Consider the following 24,098-nt stretch of genomic DNA (forward strand, 5'->3'; position numbering starts at 1 on the left):
GTGATATATTTTTGCGCAGCCCATTCTCATTATTTATACATTCTGCATTTGTAAAATTGCCTGGAGACAAAAATGTATTGGTAACCTCAAAATCAGTACCTGGGGTACTTCCACGGTCGTTCCATGTTCAGAATGGCAGAAAGTTTGGGTCCTTAGCAACATGTTCCTAGCTAAGGTCAAGCAAGGTAACACTGCAATCTGCTTCGGCTCTGCACTGCAGAGACATGTCCTTTTCATGGTCTATTTATTGCCAAGTGAGTTTTTTTGAGGGTGTATTTTTTGTGGGTATTTTTTTTTTTTTTTGCTTGTGGGTGATTTCACTGCTAAAAATGTCCCCCAAGCATTATGCCACCTAGTGTCCTTACTTGCAAAAAGATTATGAAGTGCCTTATGGGGAAAAATAATCCTGTTAGGTAAGCCTCCTTTCAGGCATGAGTTACAGTATAGGTCTGCTGGCCACGAGTTCAATGTTAATGAATCAATAATGTGGTAAGAAGAAATTCATCTGTACATGAGGCTACTCTGGACATTTCTAAAGTTACATCTACAGTGCATGATCAAGCTATGGTAAAGACAGAAAAACAGCTACATTTGTGTACTCATGAGATTGCACTGATTTTAAAAAACTTCAAGAAAAGCATTTCCATGAAGTGGAAAGCCGAAGAAATGTCTGATTGAATTACTCAAAGTCAGGAAAATGTTAAATCCTTCACAGATTGTGGTTTTGCTATAAAAAATACTGCCTATAATTATTTATAAGAAATATATATATTTAATAAGATGGTTTTATGGACTGACAAAAGTGTTGCGAGCAGAAGTTCACAGGAATTTAACTCTGGATTTCCCAGTGAGAGTGGTTCAGTATTTACTAATGCAGTGTTCCCAGTGACATCATAAGGCATAATTACTGTGGATAATGGTAATTGACCATATGTAATAAATATTTTTGGTCAGAAAGTCGATTTTATTGACTTTAGAGTCTGACATGTCACATTAAAAGAAGGACTAATAGCACTCTAGGAGGCCAAGGCAGGTGGATCACCTGAGCTTGAGAGCTAGAGACCAGTCTGAGTGAGGTCGAGACGCCATCTCTACTAAAAACACAAAAACTAGCTGGTGGTTGTGGCAGGCACCTGTAGACCCAGCTACTTGGGAGGCTGTGGCAAGAAGATCCCTTCAATCCAGGAGTTTGAGGTTGTTGTGAGTGGCACCTCAGCACTACACCAAGGGCATCCCAGTGAGACTGTGTCTCAGAAAAAAAAAAAAAGTAGTGATAACTGGCATTTACACAATATACCACATGTTAAGAAGGTCTTAACAGAATAATTAAGTAAATGAGGTGAAGGCCATATTAACCAGTTTGATGTAAGCATTCCTAATTGTATATAAAACCAGCACATTGTACCCCATAAAGGCATCAATGTTACAAGATCTGTGTGTTTATGACTTAATAAAAAAAAAAAAAGAAAGAAAAAAGAAAAAAAAAGAATGCAAAATGTTTCTGTGTATGTCGGATTCAGGTAACCACATTTTTGGTGATTTTAAAATGTTGTTCCAGGACCAATAACATTCATATAAGTATACTGAGTACAAATTCTGAGTTCACCCTGTTTCCAATGGTTTATTTCACCTATAATCCTTACTCCTATATTTCTAAATTTCAAATGCATCACAAATTTTGAATGTTCTCATTGTTTCATCTAAGAGCAACAAAAACACTAACACCAATCATAACAATGACAAAAAATGAAGTTTACTCTTCTGCAGGAATATAGTATGATGGACAGATGTCAAAAGTAATTATAATTAATAGTAAAACAGTCTCACAGAAAATCTGAACTCTTCTTTAGTGAATTTCACAAATGTTTTGTTTTCAGGGCACCATGACATCTGGTCTCTGGTCTCTGGCAAAGAGGTCAAGTATTTAAGGATCTTCTACTGGTTAAGCTGCTCTAAAGCTTCCTTATAGATTTATCCTTTTGACACCTAAATTGTCTCAATTTTAAACTCTGGAATTATTATTGGCAGCATTGGTAGCTTTGTCAATAAAATTTTATCTTGTCCATGTGTAAAAATTGACATTAATTTGAGTATTTTTATCATTCTAGACTATTAATATTAATTAATATTAATACATTATTAGGTAGTCAATTCAATTTAAAATTGTGTATTTTTTTTATTTTTTTTTAACTTTTTTTTTTTTATTGTTAGGGATTCATTGAGGGTACAATAAGCCAGGTTACACTGATTGCAATTGTTAGGTAAAGTCCCTCTTGCAATCATGTCTTGCCCCCATAAAGTGTGAATTGTGTATATTTTTAAGTATTTAAGCAGTGAGTTTAAATACTCCTATAAAAGGTAAATGTATTTCTTTGACTTGGTCCTGGATAACTTTCATTTACCTTTGGGAAGTAAAGTAAGAGGTTTATACATTCTCTCCTAATGGTTATGGTAGCCAGGCCATTGTTGATGGTGCATTGGAGCTCTCCATAGATGTCATTATTTACAGATTCTTCCAGCAACCTGTAGGGTGAATGCTGCTTTTCTTGAAACCCAGGAAGTTCTTTCCAGAGTTTCTAAAATATATGTCACACAAATGAAATTCTACATAGAGAACTGGTAAGGTTTTTTTATAAAACCGTATATAATTCAGGTTTTCAAAAAAAATGATATAAGGAGTAGAATGTTGCTTAGTTCTCTTATAAGGCTTTATTGATATATTTAGAAATATTCTAATAGAAAGACCTGGCCCCTATTGATTCAGTTTTTAGTTTTTTTCTCAGTCATTAATATTTGAATAGAGTTCTGATATAATAATATTGGGGACTATATTTACTTATTTATTGCCCAAAGAAGTTCTTTTATCTCAATACATTTCCCAATTCATAGACTTGTCCTAACATTCTGTGAAAGATTTGGTGAACAAAATTAACTAACAAGTGCTACAAAATCTGAACTATTCAGGGATTCTCTAAGTTTTTGTTTTTTCAGGGAGTTAAAAATGTAGGATATTTAGTTTTCAGAAATCAATGGGTTCCATTTCAAAAAAAAATCATATGGAAAAAATATGATAGTTCTTCGGTATAAAGATGCATATGTTTTCAATATTTTCCATCTCTAACATTGAAATGTTTCATTATAGATTATGTACTTTAATTAGTGATGTTTCTTTTCTGTAGGGATATATTAAAATAATTATGTGTTTTATTATTGATGGCTATTTGTTTTGATGAAATAAAGTTGATTTCTGACCTTTTTTGAGAGAGGACGATAATGTTTTATAGTTGATTTGAGAAATTTCTATTGTTGTGATTATTTGTCATCTAGTCATTCAAATTTCTCAAGTTCTTCTTCAAAAGGAATTTTATAATTAAGCTTTTAGACAATCAAAGCCAACAATGGGTGATTTCCTGATGATTCAAACTCTAGTAGCAAACACTTAAGAAGGCTTAGGAGTGTATTCTATAGCAGTTGGAACTGAGTTTTAAAATTGTTTTACGTAGTAATATTTAGCTATCATTTTTATTTTACTTGTTAGTTTACACTTGTTTTTGAAAAGCAGAGGAAGAGGAAATTGTGACCTATTATTATTAACTGACAAAATTATTAACTGACCTTATAATATTGAATTACATATGAATAATGTGCATATTGAATATGTATTGTTTTGCATATATAAAAATGTGTATATTCATCATAACTAATGAAGAGCCAAGCACTTTTAATAATATTAAAATTCCCTATGTATTAAACAGAAAGGGTAAAATAACAAAGGACAGAAAAAATAAAATGAGGGCACAGTTGACACCAAATGTTGGTGTTGGTGTTGTTGAATTTTGCAACTGTAATTCAAGAAATGTGTAATCAAAAATTGTATGGCTTTGTTCATACAAGGCCTGACAATTAACCTCATGAACTTACCACCATGTGCTTACAGTGGCAGCACTGTGCAAAGAGCTCAGTAAGGTTTCATAACCTTGGTATATAGTGTCTCACAGCTGTGTTGTGTCAACATGTGACAATGTCTTGCTGAGTAGCATTCATTGTTGTTGTGCTACATTTGTGTGTGCAAAATGTTGGAGCTCGAATTAGAGCAATGAACAAACATTTGTAAATTTCTTGTTAAACTTGGCAAGAGTGGAAGTGATATCTGGGATGTGTTAGTCCAAGTTTACAAGAATAATGCTGTTAAGAAAGCATCAGTGTACAAATAAATGAAACATTTTCCTGAGTGAAGAGAACATATCACAGATGAAGACAGGTCAGGGTGGCTGGTAAGGAGCAGAACTGACAAAAACGTTGAAAAAGTCATGACTCAAATTTGTCAGTTGACTGTGAGAAGCATAGCATACCAGGTAAACGTTGATAGAAAAACAGGAAAATCATAACTGAAGATCTCTTTTTTTTATTTTTTGCAGTTTTTGGCTGGGGCCAGCACCCTACTCCTTTGAGCCACAGGCGCCGTCCTTAACTGAAAATCTTGGTGTGAGAAAAATAGGTGCAAAAATGATCCCAAAGGAGCCCACCAATAAAAACTGCAAAGGAGATTTAAAGGGAATGGGGGGGTCACAGTCTATGCCACACCTCTTGGGGTCAGGGCACAATTACAAGAGGGACTTTACCAAACAAACACAATCAGTGAAACCTGATTGTCTTTGTACCCTCAATTAATCCCCCCAAAACAAACAAAAAACCCCAACCTTTTCGAGAGGCAAGATGGTGTTTTGCACCATGTTATCACTGATGACAGAACATGGATGTTCCAATACAACCCTGAAACAATGTGTCAAAGTGTACAATGGAAGTCAGCCAATTCTCCACAGCCAAAAATGTCCCATCAGTCCAAATAAAATCAGAATTATGCTGTTAACACTTTTGATATCAGAAAGATTGTTCATTGGGAATTTCTCCCAACTGGACAGAAAGTTAACTGTGTTTACTATTTGGAAGTGCTGAAAAGCCTGCATGAAGAAGTTAGACGAGAATGACCAGAACTTTTCACCAAGGCTCCTGCATCATGACAATGCGTCAGCTCACACGGAGTTTTAGCCAGTAATCAAATAACTGTGTTAGAATATACTCTCTACTCACCTGATTTGGCCCTCAAGGGCTTTTTCCCCTCTAGCTGAAAATAAAGGAAATATTGAAAGGGAGACATTTTGATGACATTCAGAACATCTCATGGCCACTCCAGGAAAAAGGGTTCTAAAACTGCTTTGAAGGGTGGACGAGGTGCTGGCATCAGTTTGTAAATTCCCAAGAGGAGGACGAAGACCTTAGAAATCGTACCACTTTCAAGGGTGGACTGGGTTCTGGCATCAGTTTATAGCTTCTAAGACTTTAGAATTTGATAAAGTGGCCATCCCAAGGAAACATTATTGAAAGTGGTTTCAGGTAAAGGACACACACAGAGTAAATAATTGAATAGGTGAATTGAATGACAAGAAATATTATTGAGGTATAACACGGTACACCTGAGTAGAGTTTATTTAGTTTTTCTTCAGAAACCCTTAATCCACATAGTTTCTTTCTACCAACTATTTCTTGCCACCTTAGTGAAAGGAGTTCAGGACGTTGTAGGAAAACAAAATTGCTCAATTAGACTCCCGAGAAAGGCTTCATTTGTCATTGTGAATTACTTTGGTCATTGGCTACTCTTAAAGAGGAAAAAGGAAAGAGAACAAGGTATCATGCTCTGTGAACAGGTCCGATTAAACTAGCCAAGAGGGTTGCTGGTGTCATACATATTGTGGAAAAAGAAAATAAAAAGGAGCTTTGGTAGCTGATAACTTAATTATCTGCCACTATCAGTTTGGAAGGGCTTTTAAACATGTCCAAAATGTCTACCAAATTTTCTGCTGGAGTGACAGTAGATTTTTAAGTAAGAATAAAAATGCAGGAGTCTTTCTAGAATAAAACTTGACAGACTATGATGAATTACCTTATTATGGTTGCTTGCATGACAAATGTACTTGATCAGTGTTTCTTCCTGGGAATAGCTGAGCTTATCCAGAGGCAAAAGTTAAAAGGAAATGAGAACTAACTAGTAATCCTAAGTGTAATACATCAGCATTTCTATAAGAGTATTCAAGGAAACCTTATCAATTGCTGTTTATGTCAACAGAACAGAAAGTACTTGTATTCCCTCATGATATAAGCTTTTATTTTTTTTTTGGGGGGGGGGGAGATTTATTTAAGTGACTTTTTGTAAAAAGGGATATATAGATCATGGAAGTTTTTAAATGTTTTCTTTAGTAAGTCTTACAAGTTATCTAGCTTTTAAAAAGACACTCTGATACATTATCAGCCTAAGTTTTAGATGAAATGGGAAGTATACACATATTATACTAAACTTCATAAAAAGAAGTTTTACACATACAAAGATTTTTATGTGAGAAAATGACAATTGGGAAAAGTAATGGAATTAAGAAACTGAGTAGATTGTTAACATATCCAAATCACTGGAAAATTTTTCTTAAGTTTATTTGAAGGAACATTTTGATTTCTGGATTTTTAAAAGCTTGCTTCTGTTGGTAAATATGCTCAGGCGATCAGACACATTGCCAGAATAGTTGCATTGATTTTTAAGAACAGATTGTAAATATGTCTCCTGAGTTTCACTATTTTAAATAAAGCACATGTACAGCTAAGTTTTTTGGTCATTGCTTAGAAATTAATAGTAGAAGGTTAGGTTTTATTGCTTTGTATTTTTACTTTATTTCAGGTGAATATAATACAGCCTAAATCATTCTGACATACTCTTTTTTTCTGTCTTTGAAGAATTGTATTTCCTAAGTAGTTTGAGATTTTTATTTTGTTGTTAGACCAACGTATTAGCATTCAAACACGTAATTCTTCATTGCCATCACGGCCTTCATTTCTTTACACACCTATTTGGATAACTGGAGTTAATCAGATCAGACAATAAATATGCAAGTAGAACCTTAATGTTCTGCCACTTCTGCCTTAGAAACTGGTGTAATGTGTCCAGATGGTGCATAACATAGGGGATCTAGCTATCAGTCTGCTCCTACCACACAAACAATACACATCCTCAGTGGAGCTTCGTTTTTTGAAATATTATGCATATAAGCAACATAATGAATAACTCTGCTGTGGAGTTAAAAAAAAACAAAACACACAGTCTTTTCTCTATGCCACAAATCTTCTTAGAGTATGGTTATGCAGAATATGTTACTTGTGAATAAGAAAAGTCCAGTAATCACACCAAACTGCAAATTGTGACTCATTAGTGATTCATGTTAAGTCTAATTGTCTATGAACAGCATTAAAAAATAAGAGAATAGAAAATATCACAAGTGTAAAGAGGATTATCATTTTATGGAACTTGTTTTGTAATTATTTTTTTTCCTTTTTTTTTATTAAATCATAGCTGTGTACATTAGTATGATCATGGGGCACCATACACTTGGTTCATAGACCGTTTGACACATTTTCATAACACTAGTTAACATAGCTTTCCTGGCATTTTCTTAGTTATTTTGCTAAGACCTTTACATTCCACATTTACTAAGATTCACATATACCCTTGTAAGATGCACCGCATGTGTAATCCCACTAATCCCCCTCCCTCCCCTCCCTTTCCCCCTTCTCCCTATTCTTCGGTTGTAACTGGGTTATAGCTTTCATGCGAAGGTCCTACATTAGTTTCATAATAAGGGTGAGTACATTGGGTACTTTTTCTTACATTCTTGAGACACTTTACTAAGAAGAATATGTTCCAGCTCCATCCATGTAAACATGAAAGAGGTAAAGTCTCCATCTTTCTTTAAGGCTGCATAATATTCCATAGTGTACATATACCACAATTTATTAATCCATTCGTGGATCGATGGGCACTTGGGCTTTTTCCATGACTTAGCAATTATGAATTGGGCTGCAATAAATATTTTGATACAAATATCTTTGTTATAATGTGATTTTTGGTCTTCTGGGTATATGCCCAGTAGAGGGATTACAGGATTGAATGGCAGATCTATTTTTAGATCTCTAAGTGTTCTCCATATCTCTTTCCAAAAGGAATGTATTAATTTGCATTCCCACCAGCAGTGCAAAAGTGTTCCCTTTTCTCCACATCCACGCCAATATCTCTGGTCTTGGGATTTTGTGATGTAGGCTAGTCTCACTGGAGTTAGATGATATCTCAAAGTAGTTTTGATTTGCATTTCTCTGATGATTAAAGATAATGAGCATTTTTTCATATGTCTGAAGGCCGCGTGCCTGTCTTCTTCAGAGAAGTTTCTCTTCAAGTCCCTTGCCCAGCCTGCGATGGGATCCCTTGTTCTTTTCTTGCTAATACGTTTGAGTTCTCTGTGGATTCTGGTTATTAAACCTTTGTCGGAGACATAACCTGCAAATATCTTTTCCCATTCTGAGGGCTGTTTGCTTGCTTTACTTACTGTGTTCTTGGCTGTGCAAAAGCTTTTTAGTTTGATCAAGTCCCAATAGTGTATTTTTGAAGCAGCTTCAGTTGCCCGGGTGGTCCTTCTCATAAAAAACTCGCCCAACCCAATTTCTTCAAGGGTTTTCCCTACACTCTCTTCTAGTATTTTTATAGTTTCATGTCTTAGGTTTAAATCTTTGATCCAGTGAGAGTCTATCTTGGTTAATGGTGAGAGGTGTGGGTCCAGTTTCAGTCTTCTACAGGTTGCCAGCCAGTTCACCCAGCACCATTTGTTAAATAGGGAATCTTTTCCCCATTGAATGTTTTTAATTGGCTTGTCAAAGATTAAATAATGGTAATTAGCTGGAGTCATCTCTTGGTTCTCTATTCTGTTCCAGACATCTGCTTCTCTGTTTTTGTGCCAGTACCATGCTGTTTTGATCACTATTGGTTTGTAGTATAGTCTGAGGTCTGGTAGCATGATTCCTCCTGCTTTGTTTTTATTTTTGAGTAATGTCTTGGCTATTCGAGGTTTTTTTCTGATTCCATATAAAACAAAGTATTGTTTTTTCAAGATTTTTAAAGTATGACAGTGGAGCTTTAATGGGGATTGCGTTGAAATTATATATTGCTTTGGGTAGTATGGACATTTTAATGATGTTGATTCTTCCCAACCATGAGCATGGTATGTTTTTCCATTTGTTAACATTCTCAGCTATCTCTTTTCTTGGAGTTTCATAGTTCTCTTTATGTAGATCTTTCACGTCCTTTGTTAGATAAACTCCCAAGTATTTCATCTTCTTTGGCACTACTGTGAATGGGATAGAGTCCTTAATTGTTTTTTCAACTTGACTATTGTTATATATAAAGGCTACCGATTTATGAATGTTGATTTTGTAACCTCAGACACCGCTGTATTCCTTGATCCTTCTAAGAGTTTTGTAGTAGAGTCCCTAGTGTTTTCCAGATATGCAATCATATCATCTGCGAAGAGCAAAAGTTTAATCTCTTCTGACCCTATGTGGATACCCTTGATTGCCTTTTCTTCCCTAATTGTGGTGGCTAAAACTTCCATTACAATGTTAAAAAGCAATGGAGACAATGGGCAGCCTTGTCTGGTTCCTGATCTGAGTGGAAATGATTCCAATTTAACTCCATTCAATATGATATTGGCTGTGGGTTTGCTGTAGATGGCCTCTATCAGTTTAAGAAATGCCCCTTCTATACCAATTTTCTTAAGTGTTCTGATCATGAAGGGATGTTGGATGCTGCGTTCACAGGGTACTGTAACACAATGTATTTCTTTAATATGGGTTGCAGTCAAAGACTGTAAAAGGCCAAGAGAGGAATCAGTGAGTAACACTGTAAGAGCAGCTGAAATAAATCCACATTTGAGAGCTTTGAACAAGTTCTCTGATGCTCATTAAAAACACCTGAACAGGATCTGAACCAGTCAGAAGAATGGTCTCTAATTATACCAATTAAATTCCAAAGACATTAGTGTGTTTTGTTTATGTTCAGGGATTTCCAGGTACTTAGAATATGTAGCCAAGTTACAGAACTTCTGCCGTGAAGTACTCATCATAATGACTTCATGGTTTTATTTTCTTTTTCTTTCATGTTGTGATGTTTGACAGTTGATATCATAATGTTTAAGAATATTCAGACATTGGGCAGCATCTATGGCTCAAAGGAGTAGGGCGCTGGCCCCATATGCCAGAGGTGGTGGGTTCAAACCCAGTCCCGGCCAAAAACCACAAAAAAAAAAAAAGAATTTTCAGACATTAACAATTCCAATTAACAAATGAAAAAGCACATTGCACTCAGTATAAAAACTGATTGAGGAATTTTTTATATATGACATTCTATGCTTGTGAGACCTTTTATTAATATTTGTCAATGAAAGGAGTAGCCTACATAAAAGTAGTACAATTAATAAAAAATAGAAGTATTGGAAACATTAAGTATGTAGTAGTTGATTTTCCATTCTCTTTTAGTTAACTCTTTGTTAGGTCAAAATATTTGGCATTTTTGTTTTTTCTTTTCTTTTCTTTTTTTTTTTTTTGTTTTTTGGGTTTCTTGGTATTTAAGTTTATACTTTCATATTTTTTTTCTATTAATGGTCCACTTTTATCTCACATGTCCCCAATACTTTTCTTCTCTTCCTCCTCTTTCACAGGCAAATCTGATCCTATTCTTTTTCACTTGAGACAAATAACAACTTTTCATTGTAATATAAAATTTCTAACATCAGCACAGAGGTGTGTAAAGCACTAACTAGTTCTCTTGCATTTTTTCCTCACCATCAGTACTTGGCTTCTGTTGTTTTGCATGTCAAGTGTGTATAGGACAACATACACTAAGTGAATGAGGAGGTTTGGACTGAAATATTCCTTTTACTTTGCACTGTTCGTTATGTTCTGCTTAATTTAGCTGCTCTTTAGCTTGAAACTCTCAAAGTCAGTGGAAAGTCAAATTTAGAGAAGATCTAAATGATATAAACAAGTTTGACCAGCTCCACTGATGTGAATAAGTTTGACATCTATTTAGAATGTGTGAATAGGACCATGATATGCAACACTGACTTTGCAACCTTATTCCTGATTGTTTTCAGTAACACAAGGTCAAAATTCAGCAGCATATGTTAAAATATAAAATAAACACAGCACACGTTTAAAAAGAAATAATTTTAAAGTTTGTGTATTAGCAAAAGTCTTCTGATTTTATTTTTAAGAGCAAGGGTCTCACTGTGCTGACCAGGTTGGACTTGTACTCCTGAACCTAAGGTGATCACACCTCTGCCTCCCAAGTAGCTGGGACTATAAATGCAGGACCCTGTGCCCAGATTCTGATATTTCATCTGTACTCTGCTTGGGCTTTTTATTGTTGGATTTATATTTACTATTTTTAATTGATATATACTTCAGAAGAGATAAAATATTGGCATGGCTCTTTCAATAATTATACTACAATTTTTATCTTTTATTAAAAGTAAAATTTCATTACAGAATTAACTACCAAAAATACAATGTTTTGCCTAACATTTTTAATGTAACAGACCTAAGCCTAAATGTACTAACATTGAAGTTCTTCACTTTAAAGTAATTTGCCACATAATATTTTAGCCAAAACAATATTTTAAAGTATGGAAAACATTAATTATGCTAGTAAGAAAAATGTACAAAGGTAACCAAGAAAAATTTTTCCAAGCTTATATTTGAATTAACCTTTGCAGGTATTGTTGCAAACTTATTTATGTCTGTGAAAAGAACCTTAAATACTTCTTTTAAACAAAAAAAGATAGACAATATCCTTGTTATGGAGAATTCTTTACATGCAAACATTATTTAAAATCCATATATTTGTTGCTTTACAAGTTTAGCTCCTTCAATACAAATGGAATCTTAGGCAATATATTTGTCTTTATAGGTCTAATGTGAATGAGAAAGAAGAATTTAATCCTCCATGTTCCTCAGCAATATTATACTGATAGATTTTTTACATATCAATACCTTCTCATTATCTCAAAAATATATCAAAGGAAGTTAATAACTATATCTGTCTCTTAGGGGTAATTTAACCAGTTGTACACCAGTAATACCATCCAGGTGGTATTTTTTTTTTTAACCAATAAAATTTTCTAGAAGTTTTTAAAACTGTAATTTGCTGTTTATTTGAGTGAAAAGAGTTATATATGTCTGCAGAATCCAAATCTCACCTTACATATGCATTTTTGTAAATTTTCACATGGTAATAAGTCTCATTATGAATAGTAATGATTTCTCAACCACCCAATGTGAAAGATTTTTGGAGGTAATCTATTCCAACTGTTTTCCACATATAGATAATATGTAAATCCCAAAGAGGTAAAATCCTGGCATTATATTTGTGGTCACTTCAGAAATAGGCTTCCAGGAGCACACATTTCTTTTGGTATTGCACCTGCAGCTTTTTATGACTTATTATTTTATTTGACACCCACTACATCATGAATCAGTCAATTACATATTACGAGGCAATTTTATTTTTCAAAATGCCAATACCAATAGTGAGCAAAGTATAGTCCTTTATAGAAAGTTTGCTAATCCCTCTTTTACAGTATGTTTTTAATAATGTGTATTCTATGATAAGAAAATTTAGCTATATGTAAGCTAGTTTGTTGGCAAAACTTGTGCAAGAACAGAGTACACATTATAACGACAAACCAACTTATAAATTCCAGCTATTTGGAATTTGGACCAGGGATAAGTTGGGGTGATAGTAAACATCTAAATTAGAGTGAAAGAGGAGAGGGAGGGGAGGGGAGAAGATGGGTGGAGGGACGGTAATTGGTGGACCACATGTATGGTGCATCTTAGAAGGGGACATGTTAAATTTACTAAGTGTAGAGTATAAATGTCTTAACACAATAACTAAGAAAGTGCAATGAAGGCTATGTTAACAGTGTGATGAAAATATTTCAAATAGTATATAAAACTAGCACATTGTATGCCATAATTGCATTAATGTACACAGCTATGATTTAATAAAAAAAATAAATAAAACATATCCATACACATTAAAAAAAATTAGAGTGAAAAAGATGTGCTCTGGAATGAAATAATTCAAAGGGGAAAATAGAACAATGTGAACTGCTTTGGGAGACTACTCTGAAACAAGTCCAATGGGAATCAGGTAAAATTCCTTGGTCATGTTTTAAATTTAACAAGGCATGACTGAAGTCCTGTAATTTAGAACGTGAGGGGCTTTAATACTTGAGTTGCTGAGCAGGGTGAATTCTCCGAGTGGAAATGAAGAATCTGATCCTAAAAGGAAATGTGTGTGTGTGTGTGTATTCAGTTGTGTATGTGCAGTTTTATTGGAAAGAGTGGCTATTGATCATTGTCCATATGAAGCCAAATTATTTTTAAGTTTTTGTGTTAAATGTACAAGAATATGTTTCTTTTGAAAGAGAAAAATGTATGATGTATATCTCCAAATTAAAGTGAAAAGACTGTCAGAGTAGAAAACAAAAGCTGTGTGATTCTAACCAAAGCACTCAACCTCCCTGCATTTACAGTTTCATATTTAAAATGTTAGGACTGAACTAGAACATTTTATATATAATATATATGTAATATTTATTTTATATATAATATATATATTATACCCAATGTGAAAGAGTTTTGGAGATCATCTATACTTAACATACTTTATATATATATGTGTGTGTGTGTGTGTGTATATATATATTTTTTTTTTCAGACAGAGTCTCGCTTTATGTGCTGGGTTGAGTGCTATGGCCTCATAGCTCACATAAACCTCAAACTTTGAGTGCAAGCAATCCTCTAGGCTCAGCCTCCCAAGTAGCTGGGACTACAAGTGCCCATCACAACACCCAGCTATGAATTAGAACATATTTGAAGTTTGTTCCAGTTTTAAATATTTGTATCCAAGCACCCATAAACTGGGAGGTGAGGAAGATGTTTAAAAATAAACTCTAAGGAAAGATGGAAGTTTCCATGAACTATTGATTCAAGGTTTCCATAGAGCCAGGCAGCCCATTATTTTGGAAGCGTAATGTTAAATGGTTGTCACTATCACTCTCATGGTCCAAACCATATGGGAGTTTAAATCCTGGGAGGCTACTGTGATCTGGTCTGGAAATTGACTGACTATTTAGTTTTCTTTTTTTGTGTGTGATTTTTGGTCCGGCCTGGGTTTGAACCCGCCACCTCCGGCATATGGGACCGGCGCCCTACTCCTTGAGCCACAGGCGTCGCCCGACTATTTAGTTTTCTAAAGTGACTGCATTTCAAAAAACAAGTATACACACAATTAGATGCTACGTGTAACTGATTCAACTTAGATTAACTGTCTTTGGCTTTTAAATATTACAGCCTATGTCTATCCTATGTGTTTAATTATAATTTTCATCTAGGAGGGCAGTGTAGTCTGCACCGCACTGAAGTGAGGGTTTGTTAGTAACACCATATATTACAGAAAAGCATTGTAAAATGTATAAGAAAAATAATTACATCAAGAAATAATTACAAAAAAGTAATTACATCAAAAATTACATGTGTTTAATTATGATTTTCATCTAGGAGGGCAGTGATAGTCTGCACCACACTGAAGTGAGGGTTTGTTAGTAACACCATATATTACAGAAAAGCATTGCAAAATATATGAGCATAATAATTACAAAAAAAATCAGTTTATAAATAGGCTTCAATTTCAGACAACAGGTGATAGAGTTAAAATCATCCTGTTCCTGGAACACAGTCTAGACAGTCAGGCAATGTTAAAATTAAAATACTTTATTGATGTGGTGCAGCACTTCAAAAAATATATAGTATTTAGCTTATTATAAAATAATTGGAGAATCTTATTATGTTAAAATCTCAGAGAGTGACAATCTTTCTCTAATTATGGTAATAATTTAGAATATGCCCTCTCACAAGAATCTAGGACAGTCTACAAATAATAAACAAAAAAATAAAGCAGTCTGGGCTCACTGCCCAGATTATCTCCAATATGTATAATGGAGCAAAGAAAGAAAATAAATACTCATAAGTACAACTCACTCCATGGAGAGGGAAGAAATGGCACAGTAATTGGTCAAAACCCTGGTAGAAAGTAATTATAGGGTGGTCATGAATCTCCTTTATAAAGAGCTATTTGTATCTAAGAATCTTTTTTTCATCTTCATAATTCTTCAGCAACAGAGGAAATAAAGGAAACTACGGGCACTTCCTCCCTTTTACATATAGGAGAAATACAAACCGAGGAAACTGCAAGTTACCGAAAATGTGCAAATCTGCCTTCACCACGCTAATTGGAAAATCGGCATATTCCAATTAGAATTTCCACCTCTCAAAACAGACATTATGTAAAATGAATTACATGTTTATTGGTAAATAGCAACCTATAATTCTTGTTTTACATGCCGAAAATTGCCAAAAAATGCTCCCTAATAGCCTATTGATGTGGCATTCCAGTTTATTGAACCATAAAACATTGTTGCTTTGTTTTCCAGTTTTAATTTTTAAAAAATCAAATCTTGCTTTTATGAGCTTTGCCAAGTAAAAGCTAAGCAATCAAATAATCAAACAAACCACTATATTCTGTGTATTAAACATTCCACTCTTCTCAGTGTTATTGGAAAATTGCTTAACTATTCATTTTTGATTTTTCTATGTGATTAGTCCAATTATTCATTTATTCATCTATTTATTTATACCAAAATGATAGCTGAGTTTCTACAAATATCTAATGCTCTATAAGATGTTGTAGTCAAAAAGATAAATATAATTACTGATCTCAAAGTGGTCAAAAATAGTGAACATGAAAATAAATAATCTAATGAGGGCTCATAAACTCTAGTCTCAACCATCCAATGTCAAACACAATATTTCACACATTAGACCTTTGGAATGCCCGATCTCATAGTTCAGATGGTGGATGTAAACTATCCCTTCTTAAAACCATACCTCATCCTTAGCATCAGATCAAAAAGCCCTATGAATTTTGACTCCTTTCTCAAATTTGGAGATGGGTAGGAACACAAGAAAATATACACTTTTAAGAATGGTAAATATTCTCTGAGAATGGAGTATACCTTATTATTTAGCGTTCCCTCTTGGTTTATTAATGTAAAAAAGAAAAATGTGGCTTTTCTGGTCTGACCATAGACCTAAAATTGTGCTTGTGATTCATATGACAGTATAATTTTTTAGACACTTCATTATTTCCACTGTATTATCACTTAACTTCATTTAAAACAGACCTACATTTTAAAATGTCCCAAGCAGATGCACGTGGATAATATGATTGATAGTGTAGTAAAAGCAGGAACAATGCATTTGTAGGAAGGATGTTTCTAAGGTCTTCTGGGAAGTAATACAATCCCACCAAACCCACTGTTGATATTTTTTTATTTGATGGATTGTACGCCAGTGGCAGAACAGAATTGACAAAAATAGATGTCTTCAACTCAATAAAAATGTGCTTGCTACCGAGGAATTTGTAAAGGTTCTTTTGACTATGCAGGTTTAGAAACAACATTCCGTTTGATTTTGTCACAACATAAAGATCTCTAGGGCACAAAGGAAAATAGAGGTTGGAATGAGAGTTGTGATTGCTATCCATAGTCTTGTTTGGGTCACTGCAAACTTCAAAATAATATTCCTTTGAAACTAACAGCATGCATTTCTCCTTTCTGTTTTAGGTAAGCACATAAATCCTTCCTGTATAATCAGACTACATCAAGGTAAAACAAGAAAAATGGTGTAATTATACCTCATAGAAATGCTCAATATGTAAATATATCTAAAGACTTAATAATACCTGTTTAAAATCAAAAACTTTTTGAGTCTAATGACTGAAAATACCTGTAGGAAATACAATGTTAATTTTTTTTTGTTTGCTCTATGGTGATGTCAGTACTACAAACTTAATGTCTGAATTTTCTGGATAATATAGAGTTTAAAAAATATGTATTAACTCCTAATGTTTTTAGGGTACTTCTCACTTTATAAAGTGTGAAATGCAAATTAGATTAGAATTCAAATGCAAAGCTATTTTGTTCTCAATATGCAAATTAATATTTTTGCAGCACATATTGAATTTAAAAATAAATTAAAATATAACAAAACAGGTTTTCAAATCTTAGAAGATAATCTTTACACATATCATTTTTAAACAACATATAGTTTATAAGCATACATATAAGAAAGAAAAATTGAGTAATATGAATATTATTTTTCATTCTATTAGTGATGCACATTTAACAAATAAATCCTTGAAATGTTAAAGGATCATTTTTCTAGAAGAAATATGTATGGTCTGTAAAATTCATAATATTGCTTTTTCTCTAATCATACCATAGTTAAACATGCTCTTTGTGTATTCACAACTTAGAAAAGAAGCCAGATTCAGTCCCAGTGATGAGAGACTGGGACTCTAGAAAGTTCTAACACTTTCTAGAAATATGTGTCATATATGTATTTAAATTAATTTATTTTAGGAAATATTTCTTTCACATCTAAAATAGAACAGTGTTTGTCATTTCTTTAAGACTAGCTTGCTTTTTTGACTTTTGTTCCAGAAGCCAGCAGAATTCAAGCTGGTAGAAGCAGATCCTGGGCAGTGTAGGCAGGGATTTTTAGGGCTACCTAGCCAAAATTAGTTTATTTTGAAACAAAGGCAACAAACTGATCGTTAAGGAATTAACATTGCTTTAGAATTTAGTATTCTTGTGCCATGCAGCACGGGTAAAGGAGGTAAAGACTCACTTTCTGAGAAAGGACAAAATACTTTTAATTAGAAGATGAGCAATCAGTATTTATTTATAATGGCTTAAAAGTAAATAATGTTTTAATTGGTACAGCAAGGCTGTTCTTTTCCTCCAAATGAATGTCTGAACCAGGTCTTTTACAAATAGACAGACTAAATTTTAGTTGTATTTTTAAATAAATGTGCTGAAAGATATGATTTATTTTTCTGAATGTGGTAACTTGATACTAAGTTATGTAAAATATAGTATATCAATGTAAATAGGATGCAACCAAGCCTTTAAAACACTATATTGAGCGAGAGGAGAAGTCTTATTTGTCTACCTCATTTTTTTTTAAAACTTTCTTCGCCTCTTTTTTTAATATGACTCATTGGAACTCTATTAGATTGTTTTTTATTTTAATTAGAAACTAATATGTAAGATACAATTAAGCCCTCTTTCTGTTAGCATAGATGTCTACAATGTAAGCAAGTATGAGAAACATTCTAACTACTTTGCGTGTGTGTTTCTCTGGAAAGGTTCAGTGATTCTTATTTGGGTCAATTTTGTAAAATATTTGAAATCATACATTTCACTCTAAAATGATTCTTTTCATATCAAGTTGTATCTATTAAATAAAATACGTTCATATTTTTAATGTGATCACTGTTTATAATGAAAATAAAATATAGATAATTTTGAAGAAATAAACATTCAAAAACTATTACCTTAAAATAAAATATTTTGAACTTGTATTTCACACTAAAAAACCTGAAATGAAAGTAAAAAAAAAAATCTGTTAATTTTGATTAAATAAGTCTTAAAGAGAAAAATATTGGTTTTAAACTATTGTTGATGAATAATGTTTTAAATCATGCCATTCATGAGGCCCATTACAATATTGTATCATTATAATAAATGATATTAAAAACCACACAAAAGTGAAAAATATGAAAAGTATTAAAAAAGGAAAAGTCTCAACAACGACAAAATACACTTAACTGTTTTATATATATATATATATATATATCTGATTACTTTATTGTCATTTTCCTCTAAATAAAGAAGAGAACAAATTTTTTGGCATCAACTGTTAGTTGGATTCCAGCTAACTGATGCTTTGCTTAACGTAAGTGTTCCAGACTACATGATATATGTTCTCTGTCCATTTGGGTACACACTTTGAATGTGAACACCCAACAATGACATTATGAGTCTAAGATTGATAGTTATTTGATTTAGCAACATCTGTTGTTGTTTAATGTACTCCAAGCAGATGTTCTTTCTTGAAATTCAACATGTAATTTGATTTACTTTCATGATATATAACCCTGGCATAAGAATACTTCTGCTATTTGGGCATAGAAAGTAAAATTAACAGTTGTGTGTGTCTTTGGTCAAACAAATGTCTCTAGACTGGGTCAAACATCATTAACTTTTATAAGAATGACAGTGGGTAAACTCTTTGAATCACTTATGCCATAAACTGATTATAGTTGTCTCATGTTTTAAGGCATCTAGAGTCAATTTTTTTCAATTAGCAATTAATTCTTTGTAATGCTTTTGGGAATGAATGATAACACGAGAAGGTATATTATCAGAATGATGTTCTTTTCTGCGTCTGTCATTGTGTTTCAAACCCGTCACATTAAACAATGAATTGCAACAAGTAAGAATAGCACCCAGAAACGGACACGGCTGTTTATTTGATTCTCTCTTCACGTTTTGTAATACACTGCAGGACAATGAAAACCAACGTAATTGTAACTGATCACACTGTTTCCTTGTTTATATGAAGGCACATAGGGATTTGGGATAAATATAAGAGTGATCTTGCTGAGGATTAGAGAATTCTGATCAAGGTTTTATTGGACATAAAAGTATCTTTGAAAACTAAGCAAAAGTGTGTTTGAACTAGGAAAGATATAAAAATGATATAATATCATAATAGAGATTACGTGTTTTGTAATTCTAAAAAGACCTTGAAGTCCTGTAATGGGATATACACTTGATTCCCCTTTCTAAGTCTCTTGTTCAATGTTAACAATCCAGTGATATCTGGTGACCTTTTCTATGCAAATATGAACAATTTGAGGCTATCACAGCCTCTCATGCATTACTCCTTAAAGGGACATTCTTAATTGCATTTATAGGCTCAATTTTATTTTAACCTCCATTACCTATAATATCATCTTTGAAGCTTGAAATTAACTTTTCTTTCTCCACCACTTTATCCTTTCCTATTTTGGTAAGCAATGATTTTACTTTTCTAGCAAACTTTAGAGAGTTTTATCCAGAATAGACATGATTAATTCACTATGATGAAGTACACCTTTATTACATTATTCTATTAATCACATTCACCCAAAGAGAAAGATGTCTTTCCTGTCTATGGAGATTATTTAAAGATGTATAGTCCTTTTGCTGAGAGAAGCAAAATTAATAACATTATAATAGAAGAACATACATGGATCTTTACTTATCCCTGGAGTCCTTTTGTGTTATGCCACCTAGAGTATTACCTGAGTCCCTTCATCATCAACAGATAGTAAATGATGACCAAGAAATCAAAGGTTTAACCTTAATCTATTTAGGATGATACTCTGAACAGTAAAGATGGTCAGCCCCATCCAGGATATAATGTGAGAGAGAATGAGATCAGTTAACAAAGGCAAACATTATGTTAGGATTTCTTTCTCTACCTAAGTGTTTGAGACGTTCTGAATGTGCCATTCCTCCTTAAAGTTAAATGCATTGTTCTTTAAATGTCTTCCTATCACCATTGAATTATGAAGCAGTGACTGCATATTTCCTTATTCTAAAAATAAAATAATGCAATTTAGCCTTTGTTTGTGTTCATATAATTAGAAAACAGCTTCAACTTCAATTTTTGAACAGCACAAACTTGTCATTCTCATTATGGGAAGGAAATCAAATGTAAAAATAAATGATCAGGTGCTTTAAAGTTTCAAACAAATAGTGATGTGTATTTAGGAAAGAACTTTAAATAATCGTAATCATCCCAGCTTCCATGCCACAGTTGGGAAATGTTTGAGGCCATTACATATGTATGTAAATAAATAATTCATGGCCAAATTTGGCCAATGACATTAAAAGTTCCCTAAACTGAATGCAAATCTCATGTTCCAAATTCCTTTTGAACTCTCTTTACTTAGTGTGGTGTTTGGCATCATTTCAGGCAATTATGAACACTACAGTGATTACTGCTGATATATTCCTTTGTTAGATTATCTTAAAGATAAAAAAGCACTATATGACTGCCTGTCAGATTTTTATATCATTGTAAACACAATGGAATTATAGAAATTATTTATTAAAAATCATCTATTTTAAGTTTCTTCTTAAATGAAGTAAAGAAATGTAAGTAGGTAGGTAAGTAAATGTAAGTAATTAGATGGAAAATCATGATTTCTTTTAAAAATAATTGTTCCGTATCAGTCATTTTTATTACTAGAGATTTATTTTTATTTTTTTAAATTTAATTTAATTTTATTGTTTATTAAATCATAGCTATGTACATTAATGTGATCCTGGGGCACCATACACTAGTTTCATAGACCGTTAATACAACCATTAGTATCAGAGTTTTTTAGCTAGTATGTATTTAGTTTAGCTTATTTTTCTTTTCCAGAGTCTACACTATGTTTTTCAGATGTACGAGGAAGATGGCACACACCTGTTCTCAGTAAAGTCACAATCTAATTATAAGTCCTTTATAAAAAGAGATAAGAGACAAATATTCCAACAGCAACAAATAACTTCTAAATCAGCAAAAAATTATTTTTAAAATCATATTTCCAAAATTATAACTTCAAACTACCCCCTTTATTAGGTTGGAATTGACAACTGAATAAATGCAGGGGTATATAAATAAATAAAATTTAAATTATATAACACTATTTACAGTTTCTATTTTGTCCTAACCCATTCTTTTTCACTCGTTTCTTTAACAGGTACTGCAGAATTACTATTCCTTTAATGATTTTGTCATTATTATAAATACATACTTCTCTAATAACATTATTATTATATAAAAAGGTACCCTACTCTGGTTATTCTAAGTTCAAAAGAATAAGCTTGGAAATCTATAAGATCAGAAGCAGGTATATAATTACCTATTCTCTTAGCTCTAAAAATATTATGATGGTAGGATGATTAGGTTTTAATATTTACATTTAAATTTCAATTTTACTCCTTTTATACATAAAATACTTTTCAAAAAGCTGACTGTAACATTCTTGATGCTACTGGTTCTTGAGGTTTTAGTACTTAAAATTTTGGAGCTCGTTCAAATGAATCCATTTTTTTAAACACAGATTATTAATATACCAATAAATAATTGTAATTTCATCCCAGGATTTAAAGTTCTTGGTACTATATGAAAACATACTCCCTGTGCTTTGGCCTAAGTTATTTATTCATTTCATATAAGAAAAATTGTGCTGTCAACCTTATGAGAATTATATCACTGTCATGATTTTAATAACCAAGGATGTCTATGCTTAACTCCAAAGTCAGATTTCTTTTTAGTCTCTCAGTTTGCTCTTTTATCTGAACTCATGTGCAGACAGTATAAAGATAATTTCCAATCATTTTTCCTATACATTTAATAAAAAATGGAAAGTATAGGAAAGTAAAGGGCCTACTGCAGTAGCTCACACATCTAATTCTAGCACTTGGTGGGCCTGAGATGGGAGTGTCACTTGAGGCCAGGAATTCAAGACCAGATTTGAATCTAGGAGTTAAAGACCAATGTGTGAAGTCCTGTCTCTAAAAAAAAAAAAACAGGAAAAATTATACAGGCATGGTGACATGCACCTGTACTTCCAGCTATCTGAGCAGCCGAGGCAGAATGATTGCTCTAACTCATGAGTCTGAGGTTGCAGTGGGCTATTATACTACTGTGCTGTAGCCTGGGCAACAGAGGGAGACCCTGTCTGAAAAAATATATATGAAAAGATGTCTAGACTAATAAAAGGTAAATTACTTAGAAACAGCTTATTTGGCACATGCACCCCATTTTCAAATAGTGGGAGGGTTAATATTACTGAGAAAAATATCATTGCTTTTTAATCACTTAAACCCTGGCTGAATGCCTGATTCAAGTTATTTATTTTGGGTGGGGGAGGGAAAGAAGGGTAGTGCGCACATGATGATTTACTGTTCATTTTTATTTTGGCAGCTCTCTTTTGATAAGAAGTGCACTACTTTAGTAAATATAGAATATAAATGTCTTAACACAATAACTAAGAAAATGCCAGGAAGGCTATGTTAACCAGTGTGATGAAAATGTGTCAAACGGTCTATAAAACCAGTGTATGGTGCCCCATGATCCGCATTAATGTACACAGCTCTGATTTAATAATAATAAGAAAAGAGAAGTGCACTACCTTCTTATTTTCAAACACAAGTGCATGGATGTAGGACACAATTCAGCTAAGGTTTCTCACACTATGTTACATGACCCAGCTTTCCTTCAGTTTCCAATAACACGTTCTTTCTTTCTTTCTTTCTGAGCCCTCAACAAAAGCATCTTTATCATCCACATTCCTATGAACATTATGTTTAAAACAATGCAGGATTTTTCTAGCAAATGCCTGAAAGGTCTTCCAGCTGCTAATCACTATCATATTCAAAATCACTTTCATATTTTTGTTTGATGCAGCTTCACGTTCCTAGATATCCACATCTATGTTAGTTTACTATGGCTGCTGTATGTAACAAAGCATTACAAACATCTTGTTTTAAACCAACAACTTGTTCGTCCACATTTCTTCAGGTGAGAATTCTGAAATTAGTATCATTGAGCAAAGCCAGTGCCAGCAGAATCATTCTCCCTCTGGAGGTTTTAGAGATGAATCTCTTCCTGGCTTTTGCACCTTCAGGAGACCCTTGGCATTCTGTGGTTTGTGGACAAGTCTCTGTTGCCTCCTCCACCTCTCATCTCTGTCTTTTCTTCTCTATTATACTGGCACAGCGATGACACTCAAGGCCTAGCCAGATAAGCCAGGATAAATTCTCCTCACCAAGATCCTTAGTTTAGTCATCTCAGCAATGACTTTTTTCTTATAAAGTAACATTTATAAGTTTCAGGAATCAAGACTTGATATTTTGGGGGGATATTTTTCAGCCTACCACAGGGCCATTGTAGAATTCTGCTGACCATATTCCTGCAACTGTGAAAGCAGTTATTATATTTCTCCAAGCACATCAAGACCAGCCATATTTTTTTATTCCATTGTCATGGAATATGTATAATATAATGCAAAACTATTTCAATCTTATAAAATTATGCCACAGTCTAGATTAGGCATAGCAGACTATTTTTATCATGTTTTATCTCCATTCCAATCAAAGGGTAATAGCTTGATTAAGTACAGATTTCAAGTTCACCTCCAAACTTAGTTGAAAATGGTA

The 24,098-nt window shown here is 33.2% G+C and overlaps 1 protein-coding gene across 2 annotated transcripts in view; it reads left to right on the forward strand.

Annotated features, from left to right (window-relative positions):
• The window catches only part of CADM2 (cell adhesion molecule 2), a 1,073,247-nt gene that overhangs the window by 497,133 nt on the left and 552,016 nt on the right, over positions 1 to 24,098 (forward strand). For both annotated transcript variants that reach the window (XM_053565552.1, XM_053565553.1), the window contains exon 3: positions 16,614 to 16,655. The gene's annotated coding sequence lies outside the window, so the exon portion shown is untranslated. The remainder of the gene's footprint in view (positions 1 to 16,613; positions 16,656 to 24,098) is intronic.

The sequence above is a fragment of the Nycticebus coucang genome, chromosome 16 (assembly GCF_027406575.1).
Source record: "Nycticebus coucang isolate mNycCou1 chromosome 16, mNycCou1.pri, whole genome shotgun sequence".
Taxonomy (NCBI): Eukaryota; Metazoa; Chordata; class Mammalia; order Primates; family Lorisidae; genus Nycticebus; species Nycticebus coucang.